This window comes from Cicer arietinum, chromosome 1 (genome assembly GCF_000331145.2).
Source record: "Cicer arietinum cultivar CDC Frontier isolate Library 1 chromosome 1, Cicar.CDCFrontier_v2.0, whole genome shotgun sequence".
In the NCBI taxonomy this organism is placed as follows: Eukaryota; Viridiplantae; Streptophyta; class Magnoliopsida; order Fabales; family Fabaceae; genus Cicer; species Cicer arietinum.
Genome location: NC_021160.2, coordinates 35,470,805 through 35,483,133, shown reverse-complemented (window position 1 = coordinate 35,483,133; position 12,329 = coordinate 35,470,805).

Genomic DNA, 12,329 nt, shown 5'->3' with positions numbered 1-12,329 from the left:
TCCCTTTAAGTTTATGATTTTAATATTAATTAATTATTTGAATTTTCCAACTCAAGACTGTTATGATACGTCATCGTCTTAATAGTCACATAACCTTTTTTTTAACAGAGTTAAACATAAATATAAAAAAGGATCAAACATGTACATTTTAAGATTTAAATGCTAATATTGCAAATGGAATGTAAAATAAAATATCAAACTGAAAAGAAAAAAAAAAAACTTAAGCAGATAAGCGGGAATTGAGTTAACCTTATAAAGGATAAAAAATGTGTTTTAGCCTTGAAGAAAATATACATAAATAGAATAAAGAGTAACATTTTTACTAAATAACTCTTATCTTTTATAAAAAAAAAAAAATTATATTTATTAAGTATTGTGGTATTTATCATTACTACAAAAGCAAAAGTTTAGGTGTAATTAATATCTTCCTGCCTATACGGTAACCTTGAACTACAAGCCTAACTTTGTTTCTTATCACTTCACCTTATTTATTTATTTAGTTTGTTCTTGAAAACCCACTTGGTTCTAATATGTTGCTTTCCTCTAGGTCTGGGCACTGGATCATATATATCATTTCTCTTGAATTGATTTAGTTCTTCTTGTCATGTTACTATCTATCCATCATTTGATAATACTTCATCTATTGATATGGTGGTTCAATTTTAGATAAGAGTCCAAACATTGACTTTTCTTTGAATGTATATCTAGTCTTCAAATGGTCATTTACATCTCTTATGATTAGAGTGTCAAGATGTGATGATTTATATCTTCATCCATTATTGGGTTGTTGTTGACTTTGACTAACAAATGGAATGTCATTGCTTGTTCCTTTGTATTCAGATTCATCTACTAGTTCATCAGAGGGAAACTTGTCAGTTTCCTCTAATTTCTCTAATTCTTCTCAAAATTCTAAATATGCAAAATCTTCATATAGCCTTCAATTTTTATGGTAAAGCTTCTTGTCATCGAATTTGACATGGATTGATTAATCAAAAACCAGAGTTTCTTTATTGTATACTCTATATGCTTTAAACCGTTTAGAGTATCCTAAAAACATACACTTTTGTGATCCTTAATCAAACTTGCCAATGTTTTCTTTTGTATTCAAAATAAAGCAAGAACAACCAAATTGGCGAGAATAAGAAATGTTATAGTTTTATTACTTTCCACAATTCATAAGGATTCTTATTTATAATAGGTCTTATACATAATATATTATGAATATAGCATGCTATATTTACTACTTCTGCCAAAAGTGTTTTACAATATTTAGTTCATGTATCATGGTCCGTGTCATTTCTTGAAGAGATATGTTTTCCTTTCTACAATACCATATTGTTGAGGTGTTCTAGTGGAGGAGAACTTATGTAAAATTCTATTCTCTTCATAGAAGTTTTCAAAAGGTTTGTTTTCAAATCCACCACCGTGATCACTTTGAATTGTTGTGATACAAAAACTTTTTTTTTTGTACTTGTTGGTAGGAGGTAGTAAATACTTTATGTAACTCATCCTTGGATTTTACGGATTTTACCCATATTCATATAGTATAGTCATCAACAAATATGAGTCCATACTTTTTACCACTGACAAAAGTTGTCCTTACAAGACCAAATAAATTGGTATGTAAAAGTTTAAGTGGTCTAGAAGTGGAAACAAAATTCTTTGGAGCAAAAAATGATTTTGTTTTTTTCCATTTTTGACACGCCTTAGAAATAAAATCTGAGTTATATTTCATATTTGACAGTCCTCTAACTAGATTGAGTTTGTTCAACCTTGAGATTATTCTCAAGTTAGCATGCCCCAATCTTTTGTGACAGATCAATTGTTCTTCATTACTGACATAAGTTTATATATGTTGTTTTTCCTCAAACTAGTAAAGAGTATGGATCTATTTTTTTGACTTATGGCCTTACACGACTTTTGATTGAAGAAGACATCGTAACCACTGTCACTTAATTGACTAATGCTCAGTAGGTTATGCATTAGTCCTTTCACAAGTAAAACATATTTTGTAGAAGGTAGAGAATCATTATCTACTATGCTTGTACCTATGATCTTACCTTTATAATTTCCTTCAAATTCCACATATCCTCCACCCATGAGAGTCATGTCTTGGAACATAAACTTTTCTTCCATCACGTGTCGTGAGCATCCACATCAGGTACCATGAATGGTCTTTCAATCTTGTTGCTAAGGATATATGCAATATAAATTATTTTGTTCTTAGGTACCCATATCTAGTTGGGTCCTAGTTTGTTAGCTCTAAAAGATTTCTTGTCTTTTCATATTTTCAAAATATGACAAGTTTTCTTATCCCAACATTTATTACAAACAATAAGAATACATTATTTCAGTTTTGTTGATCTTTGGATCTTCCTCTGGATCTTGAAAACCGATACCTCTATTATTATTTATGCTAACACACAAGATCATATATGCTTGTTTGCTTTTATCTATGTCATTTTCAAGAAACTCTTGGAATGCTTTCTCATACTTAACATAATGATAGTTAGTTTTCTTTAGGATTTTTGAAATGTTATCCTTTAGAGTCCGATTTTCTTTTTTTTATGGTTTCAAAATTCTTTTCAAAGGTTTTGTACTCGTTTGTTAAGATGGATTGAATATTTCTAAGATTTTTAAGTTTTGAGGAAATTTTATGGTTATTATTTAGAAATTCATTTAACATGATGATAAGTTCGTCACAAGTAAGATTGAAAAATAACTATATTTCTTCGTTTACTAGTTCATCATCAGAATCATAATGAACACATGCCATCATAGTAATGTTTTCTTGCTCTTCATCTTCATCAGATGACTTGTCTAAGTCATCCCAAGTAGCCTCAGACTCTTCTTCTTTCCTCTAAAGTCTTTCTTCTTAGAGCTTATTTTTTTCAAGCTTAGGACATTCTGATATGAAGTGTTCTGGCTCCTTGCACCCATAGTAGATGATCTATTTCTTTTATGACTTGTCTTTTATGTCTCTGCTATCTTTGGATCATTTGAATTCTTTTCTGTGATTTGTTTTCTTTTTATTATTTCACATGTGCTGGAATTTCTTTGAAATTAAAGACAATTAGTTCTTCATCATCTGAATCTTCACTCTGGTCATCACTTTTGATTCTTCCTATGTTGTGGAACTTCAAAATAATCCATAGATAAAAGGAAACAAAATATGAGAAATATTTGGAAACTTTAATGATTCAAATATTTTTACTCGGATCAATAATTTTGTTTCTTAGTTGATATGTAATTTGCAAAATATGATAGACATCAAAGCCACCCATTTTTGCACCACATCTTTCCACCTTTTAGAAATCTCTGGTTGAAATCTATGTTCACCAATCTTGTCACCTTTGTCAACATTCTATCATTTTTGATTCAAAGTTAACTCTATCGTTGTGTTGTTGAAGTCCGAACACAAGTGGAGGTTATGATTTTACTGATTGTAGGTTGTGTGGGTAAACTCTCCTTTATCCATTTATGTTTGTATTTTCATGTTAGAGTTAGGATTACATTAACTAATTTATGATGTTATTTTGAGCTCCTGTTGAAATATATGTTGATTCAGTATAGATGATAGTTCCTCACCACATCCTATTTTTAAAGCCTTTTGAGTCATTATTAAGATTATTTCAGTTTATTAGCTATTGTACTTATAGTCATTTTGAATAAATTATGGTTTTTATAATTCTTGATTTCAATAAAGTGTTTATGCTTCCATTTATTTGATTAACCATACAATTTTTGTAGTTTTGTTTCGACTAATTGGTTTAGCACAATGTCAAAATTTGGTGACAAAACAACATGACTATTGTGATGTATTTTAATCATATTTGAAGTGCGAGAGGTCCAAATTACGTCAAATTAATTGAAAATTAAAGCTAAGATCTATAATACAATTTTTGTGAAGACAATATATCCTAATTCAAACTTCAAAATGGTGAAAAATGCAGTGTTATTCAGTAGGCTCGCTTGACTAGAATGTAGTCTCGCCTAGCGAAATAATACACAAAAGTAATTTGCAATTATGCAAATTTCTCTAGAAGAGTTGGTGCCTCGCCACACGACCAATATTAATTTCATGTCTCGAATTTTTCCTCGTCGGAAAATAAAGCCATCGCTAGATGACCAAAATCAATATTTAAGTGAAAAAAGCCAATTTTTAGGTCATTCTTGGATGTTGGCTGTTTTGGAAAGATAAAAAAATACTTGGAAATACAATAAATTTAAGATTCAACCTTGGAAACAAGTTATTGAAGAATCAACGAGTCTTCATATGTACAATTTTTTCTTTCTAATGTTTTTATTTTCTTGAATTTGAGTAGTTAAACTTCTATTGTTAGGGATGAGTATAACATGATGAGACTTTTTAATATGTGATTTGATATTTAGTTTATTGAACGAAATTATTGAATTATTTTTTTTTCTTTGTACTTAATGCTATTTTGATTACCTTTAAATTGATTTATGATATATTTTGAAACAAAAGTGAACTTTGTGAATTTTTGAGATACAAATTTGTGACCTTGTACTATAAGAATAAATGTAGAAGCATGAAACCAATTGAGATATTCACATAGATCAATATGAGAATTCTTTTTCATTTAATATTAATTCTAATATTAAATTCACTAAGAAATTATGAGTTATTTTACACTTAAAGATTTTGTTGCTAAGGAATTAAGATAAGAACATAAGAGAGAATTCAACAACAATTCAATAGGGGAATTTAATAGTCATAGTCAAATTAATAATTCAACAATAGAAATATAATATATGCACACAAAAATACACTAGGGCCATGAAATCGAGTTAACAACTCATACTCTTGGGACATTCTCAGCAAATACCGGGGCACAAGTACTGCTCCAAGAAATAAACCCCTCCATGAATGTCCAAAAAAATATGAACATGAAACCACCAAATCAAGTGAACTTGTTATAAGTATGGTCATAAATTGAGACATCCAAGAGTATGAAAAAGAAATAAATCAAACCCAAAAGGCGACACAATGACTCTATACACATGTCCTAATCTAATCATAACTAACCACTACAATAGCATGAGTTCCCCCACAAATATGACAAGTACCACTAAGTGAATTGACTCCTTTGAGATGATACTTCCTCCTCATCACCGACCACAAAGGGATCAATCTCCTCATAAGAAGTAAAGTCCACTAAAGATATGGGTAGCTTTGGCGGCGTCGATATCTCAAAGCAACTTGCAACCTCAGAAGCTGATGGTAGATGATCGTTTAGTAAGAATGGAAGCTATGAATCCACGAGAAAAGACACTAACCAAGGGACCCTACATAGGTAGCCCTACTTGTGGTAAAGACAAAAGCACATGCAAGTGGTTGATCCTGGTCAAGGAAATCCCACGAAATTGCCATCGTCAAAGCGAGCTCTTGATGCAAATGCATCCACATCGTCTATGGGCATTGCCCAAATTTCCACAAATAATGTAAATGTCACCAACTGAAATTAACAGGTAAAAATTAGCAGTTATGACATGATAACAATAGAGAGCAATGAAAACCATGCTTTATGTTCATATTTTGCTGTCAATATTTCAAATTTGTATCGCTAAATTTTAATATAATATTATTGGAATATTTTAATCAACTATGTTATTTAATTATCATATTTCAATATTGTTTTGTGGAAAAATATCTTTATTTAATTATATTAGCTATTTATTATTAGTAACCTTAATTGATTTGTGATCAAATTAATTAATAAGGTTTGAATCATCTAACAAGTTATCAAATTCTTTTCCCATTTGTTCACATAATAGCAAGATTCATAATTTGTTACCTCATCTTCTTCTTTATTCGCCATCAAAAATATGTTGGCTTCCTCACCTTCTTCTATTTCTGATTCTTCTGAATTATCCCACGTGGCCATCATTGATTTCTTTTTGAAAGGAAATCATTTTGGTGACTTTTTATTTAAGAGACATTCTGCTTTGTAATGTCCTAATTTATTACATCCAAAACATGTGACCTGGCTCTTGTCTACTTTTGTTTTGGGATTCTTGTTTTGAAATCCCTTTTTGATTAAGTCTCTTATTCTGGTCATTCTCTGTATTCTTCTGGTGAGAAGAGTAAATTCTTTACCAACATCTTCTTGTCTAGTTTGTTCTAGTTCCTCCTCTATTTGTACTATGACACTTTCTTGAGATGTTTTTAGAGCTATCGCCTTTCCTTTCTTGACTGGTTTGCCTTCTTACAACAATACTTCATGTGTTATTAAAGTTCCAATTAGTTCTTCCAGGGGAAATGATTCAAGGTTCTTGGCTTGGCTTATAACTGTTACCTTTGGTCTCCATATGATTGGAAGACACTTCATGTTTTTTCTTACTCTATCTTGTACTGAGTAAGCTTTTCCAAAAGAACGCATTTCATTCACTATTGTTGTGAACCTTGAGTACATTTCATCAAGTGTTTCTCCTTCTTGCATTTCAAACCGTTTGAATTTTCTTATGCCAATGTCTATTCTTGTTTCTTTGACATGGCTTGTTCCTTCATGATGAATTTGTAGTGTATCCCATACTTCTTTAGTAGTTGTGCATTCATCAACCCTTTCACTTTCTTTCTTGCTCAAAGCACACAATAAGAATAATTGAGCTTTAGAGTTTAAGAGTACCTTAGTTTTATCGTCAGTTGTCTAGTCTTGTTCTTTCTTCGCAGTAGAGGTTGAATCATTTTGATTAACTCTTGGTATGAAATCTCCATTTGTAATGATGCGCCACATTCCTGTATCTTGATATTTTAGAAACAACTGCATCTTATTCTTCTTGAAGTAATAATTAGATCCATCAAAGTAAGGTGGTCTGTTTGAAGATTCTCCTTCAACAATGTATTTTGATTTCGATATATTTTCTTCTAGATCTTTACTCTAGCACTTGTTAGGTGTTTAATCTTTTTAGAGACTGAGCTCTAATACCAATTGAAGTAGCAATGTCGATTTACAAGGAAGGGGAGTTTGAATTGTAATGTTCATATTTAAAAATTCCTGAAAAAGCTTAAGGATTTAACTCAAGAATGATCTTGACTAAGAAAATAGAAAACGGAGAACGTTCTTGGTTAGCTTAAAATTAGTAATTCAGTTTATGTTTTTAACTTAAATGATTAATCAGACTTAATAAATAAGGAGATAAGAGAAAGAATACCACACATAGACGTAACTTGGTTCACCCAACTTGAGCTACGCCCAGTCCTCACAACTGTGAGATTTTCCACTAAGTGTTCAGAACAAAGAACCTTCGCAGTTTTACAACACCTAGCTCAAATCAACCTTGATCTGTTACAAACTTAAATTCTTTCCACCGAAAAAGAGATTAATCAGGTTACCTATCAACCTTAATATGATTTCTTAAAATCTACCCAAACTATACTAAACTCTTATAGTTCGAGTTTTACAATAATGATGAGATTATTTTGATAGAATCTGAAATGTCCCAACTCTTGTTTGAGATTTGATTCTTTACAAAGAATTCAGTATAATAATAATAAAGTATTGAAATATAATTAGAAATGATTCTTTCTTGAGAAAAGGAGAATTTCAAGTATGTGAATGTGATTGATTTTATGAGACTTGTTAGCACTTGAACTTCTGCAGTTTCCCTGAGCATTGGCCTTCATTTCATAGACGATTTAGAGTAATTAATAATGGTCAAAAGAGCTATTGGTAGTGCTCTGTCAGTTTTGACCAAAACCAATGTATTTGAATCAAAATATTTTAGCCTTTTGAATACTTTTGAAATCTTTTGATTGGGCTCATTTCTTTGTTATTGATCAAATTTCTCTTGCATTTAATAATCCTTTATACTTCAGATATCTTTATTGATGTCTTTGCCTCGATCTGGAGTTTTAATTTTGTCAAAAACCCTTAGAGAATGGTGATGAACTTCTGTGAAATTTTAATGAATATTCTGGAGATTGATAATCAATCTGGAGTTCTAATCTTTGAACTTTCTAGAGATTGATGATCAAACTGGAGGTTCAATCTTGATCATTCTAGATGTCTTCCTAATTAAGCTGGATTTCTTATACAATTCAAGATTGTTTAACTCTCTTGACATTCAAGCTGGAGAAGGTTCATACTTGTTTCAACTTGCTTGATTCACGACATTTTCTCTTTGTGATTCGAATGGTTTCTTTGATTAGAATGGATCCTACTTGATCCTTGTCAAGTACCAATAACATAAGGTTAAATTCCATAGGCAAAATCTTCTTTGAACTAGTGGAGATTGATTGATCTTGAGGCTGTGATGATCAGTCTTGACGTTGGAGAACATTCTCCGTTTTCACAGATTTTGTCTAGAATCTTCCCCTTTCTTATATGTTCAGTTTTTATCTGATTTCTTTTCTTTGATTGAGTCATATCTTTGAATTAATCCACTCAAAAGCACAAGTTAAATTAACATAATTTTTTAGAATCATAATTAACCTTTGTTTATTTTCATCAAAATTTAAGTTGAGAATTTGTCTTAACAGGTGGTTCTCAAATTTTGAGTTTTGATTAATGAATTCTCAATTTTTGTATGAATAGTTAGTGTTATCTGTTAGTTATTGTTATATTGTATGTTAATTTTCAGCTTTTCATTACTTTTTTTCTTTTTGCGTTTATAAAAAAAGTTCATGTTTTTGCAGCTTCCTTTATCTCTTCTTAAGACTGCACAAGGCCACCCTATAGTAAGTAACCATCATCTTTTTCTCTATTTTACCTTTTTGTGTTGTTCTTATTAATCCCATTTTGTGATTTTTCATTGTCATTAATGTTTTTGAGCATGTTGTAACAGTTGGTGGAGCTGAAAAATGGAGAGACTTATAATGGACATTTGGTTAATTGCGATACGTGGAAGAACATCCATCTTCGTAAAGTCATTTGTACCTCTAAAGTAATGTTATTTTTAAGTGCTCTTGTTTGTTGTCTCTTTTGTAATTTGTTATTGTATTGTAAGGTTAGTTTACAAGTTTTTATTGAAATTTGACAAATGCTCACTTAAATTTTGATTGTTGTCACTTAAATGTGTTCTTGTTTGTTGTCTTTGAAAATTGTTGTCACTAATAATTGATTTTAGATTATTTGTTTATAATTGATTTGAATGTTTTATACATATTAATGAGCATTTGAACTTTACATATTTTTGCTTGATTAATGAGTTTTTTTATTCTCCTTCAATTTATTGTTTGGAATCAAACAATAGAAATATTTGCATAAGATCAATCTAATCCTCTGAATAAATGTGTATAAAATGAGTTTGTAGATTTTCGTTTTTTAATTCTATTTATATTTTGATGTTGATGTTCCTAATGTTGTTGCTACCATCAATATTAATTGAACACTTTGAATTACTAATCAATAATCACTAACAGAAACATCTATGGATGTTAACAAAAACATATCTCTTGTCTATCTTACGTACCCCTTCCTTGAAACAAACAAACCTACATGATGATATAGTGTCGTCTTTATTCTTGTTCGCATAAGGTTTTCTAACTCCAAAACCGGCATATGCATAGTATGTAAGCCAAAATTGATAAGTCACATCTATATTGTCAAATTTCATGCCAACCCTTAGCTTTCAATCAATATTTGAAGATGACATACTTGATCAAACTTCCCAAATGAAGTAACCTAAAAATTTAATAAAATAACCAAATGAAAGAAAAACTATGTAATAATGAATGAACCATGTATTGCTATTCAAAAATAATCAAAATAATAAGTATCACAACTTATAATAGCTCTACAAAAATAATTTGGCATAACTAATAACATTCTACTCCATTATTTTATAACAAAATTAATACAACCAAGATAAAACATAACATCTTCCAACTCTTTTATCTAGTGATTAGAAAAAAATTAAATCATATTTGTTAAAAAGAAATTAATTGGAGTTATTTTATTACCCAAATATGACAACGCATAAAGTAGATTGATCACAGATGGTAGTGCATGAAACGATAGCAGCACGTGGCATTGCTCAATTGATGGAGATGTGTGGGACAACAACAAGACATGGGTCACACAGTGGAGAACCTTTCCCGCCACGTGACATGTGGTTGTGCTTTAATTATCAAACGTGGCTGTGTTGAATTTGAGGAAGAAAGAAAAAATGCGAGATGAGATAAATGCGAGACGAAGATGCCATGAAAACAAATGGTTTAGAGTTAGAAGAATTTGAGGAAAAGAGAGTCGCAAAGACACTGATATTTTTAGAGCTTGCGTTTTTTATTTCTTGAACTTCTATTGACATTTTTAATTTAAAAACAATTAAAGCCACATTGTTTTTTCTAAAACATTCAATTGATCTAATGGCACAAAGTGGGTGAAATGCACCCTACCTTTTCCGCCTCTAAGTCGGAGGATTTGTTTCCACCATTAAAACAGAATATATATATATATATATATTGATATATGAAATTAGAAACGTTAATTAAATTAATCTTTAATTTTTTTGAATTAGTAAAAACATTTTCTAAATTATTAAATATTAATGAAAATAATTTCTCTTTAAACTTTTATCAATAAATATTTTAACGTGACACTAGAGAGAAATGCATATGCATCTAATCTAATTAGGGGAAATTGCTCCCATAAGTTGCTTATTTTAGTATTAGACAATGAATACTTATATTTATGTTCTATTAAAAGTTTAACTATTGTCTGCACTAGAAAACATTAAATAATTTTATTTGTGAAAAATGTAATATATAATGGTGTGAGAGATAAACTAATGAACAGTAGTTTGATGATATATATAGAAAAATATATTTTTTATTTTGATTCTATAGTATCGAATTTGAAAAATAATTTTAATATATAAAAACAGGTAACGAGAAATTATAACTCATAAATGTTAATCGTATCTTCAATTTTTTTGGTATATAGTGATATAATTTTGTAATGTTTAAATTTTTGCGAGTACATTGATGTATTTTTTATATAAATATGTAGTATATAATATCGTCTCCACTAATCAAAATTTATAGATTAATTGAATATGTGATTTATTCACGTTAACTATACATCAATGTCATCTTCTTCAAAACAAATTTGTTGATAAAATTTTATCATCTCAAAGATAAATTTGTGAGTAATTTTTATTGTACATTGACTAATCATGAAACAATTAGTCGATGAAAGATTTAAATTTAATAAAAAAAACTAATCACGTTACGATAATATTGATATGAAATCAACTCAGAATGGTTAAATAATAAATTAACATGTCACATATATCATACTCTTTAACAATAAAAATTTAATTATAAATTATTTTAATTATTATACAATTTTAAATATATATTTGTCAATTTACAAAATTAAGAGATTAATTTGATTGAAACGTTTAAATTTAATTAACCAATATATCTATTCACTCAGCTATTAATTAAAATCAATACACAAGTAAATGTAAGTTATGTAACTGACATATTTTTAGTGAATATCCGATTTACTCTAGTATCTATTAACAAATAATCTTTAAGGTGTGTTCTCACTCCAATGAACTCCAGAAATCAGCTTATCTACAATCTTTTATTTATTTTTTCTGAAAGAAAAACTATTAATAAATGAAAATAAATAGCAATCATATATAAGAAGAAATATTTATCAAATATCAAGTTTTTCCATGCTTGTGAAAAGCGACAAAAAAAAATTGTTTTTTATTTATTTATAAATATTTTAGATCGTTAAACACTGTTGCCCCACAAAGTGAAATGATTGAAAAAAGATCGAGGCTGCTCGCAAAAGATCGGGGAATGTGTGTCCTTAAAGATGAAAAAAGACTATGGAAGGGATATGGATCTCACCATAACAGACAAATGTTGATCATAATTCAAACCACCACTTGAAATCTAACACTTTTTGGTAATAAATAATTAACCCTTTTTCTTAAGATTACCGGTGTCAATGATATTCATATATAAGATTTGAATTCTAATTATATATCTTAAATTAAAGATAAAAGATCATTACATTAATTTTGTAATGTGTGTTAAGATCCGAGAGTTGTTCGATAGAGTGTAGTTCAATGGATTTTGAATATTCTCTTATACATCATAATTAAAATAAATTATGTACTGTTAGATTTTGTAAAATTTGAGTCTATCAAGAAATTTAAAACTTAAGTTTTATGTTTAGATTATTTTTCTATCACATATACTTTTGAAATTTTAGCCTAATCTTTATAGAAGTTTAGTATGAATAACTAATAATTAGTTTAATTACATAAAAGTCTATTTAATATTCATATATTTAAATAAATAATAGGATATATCTTTAAATATATTAACATATTAATAAGTCAAA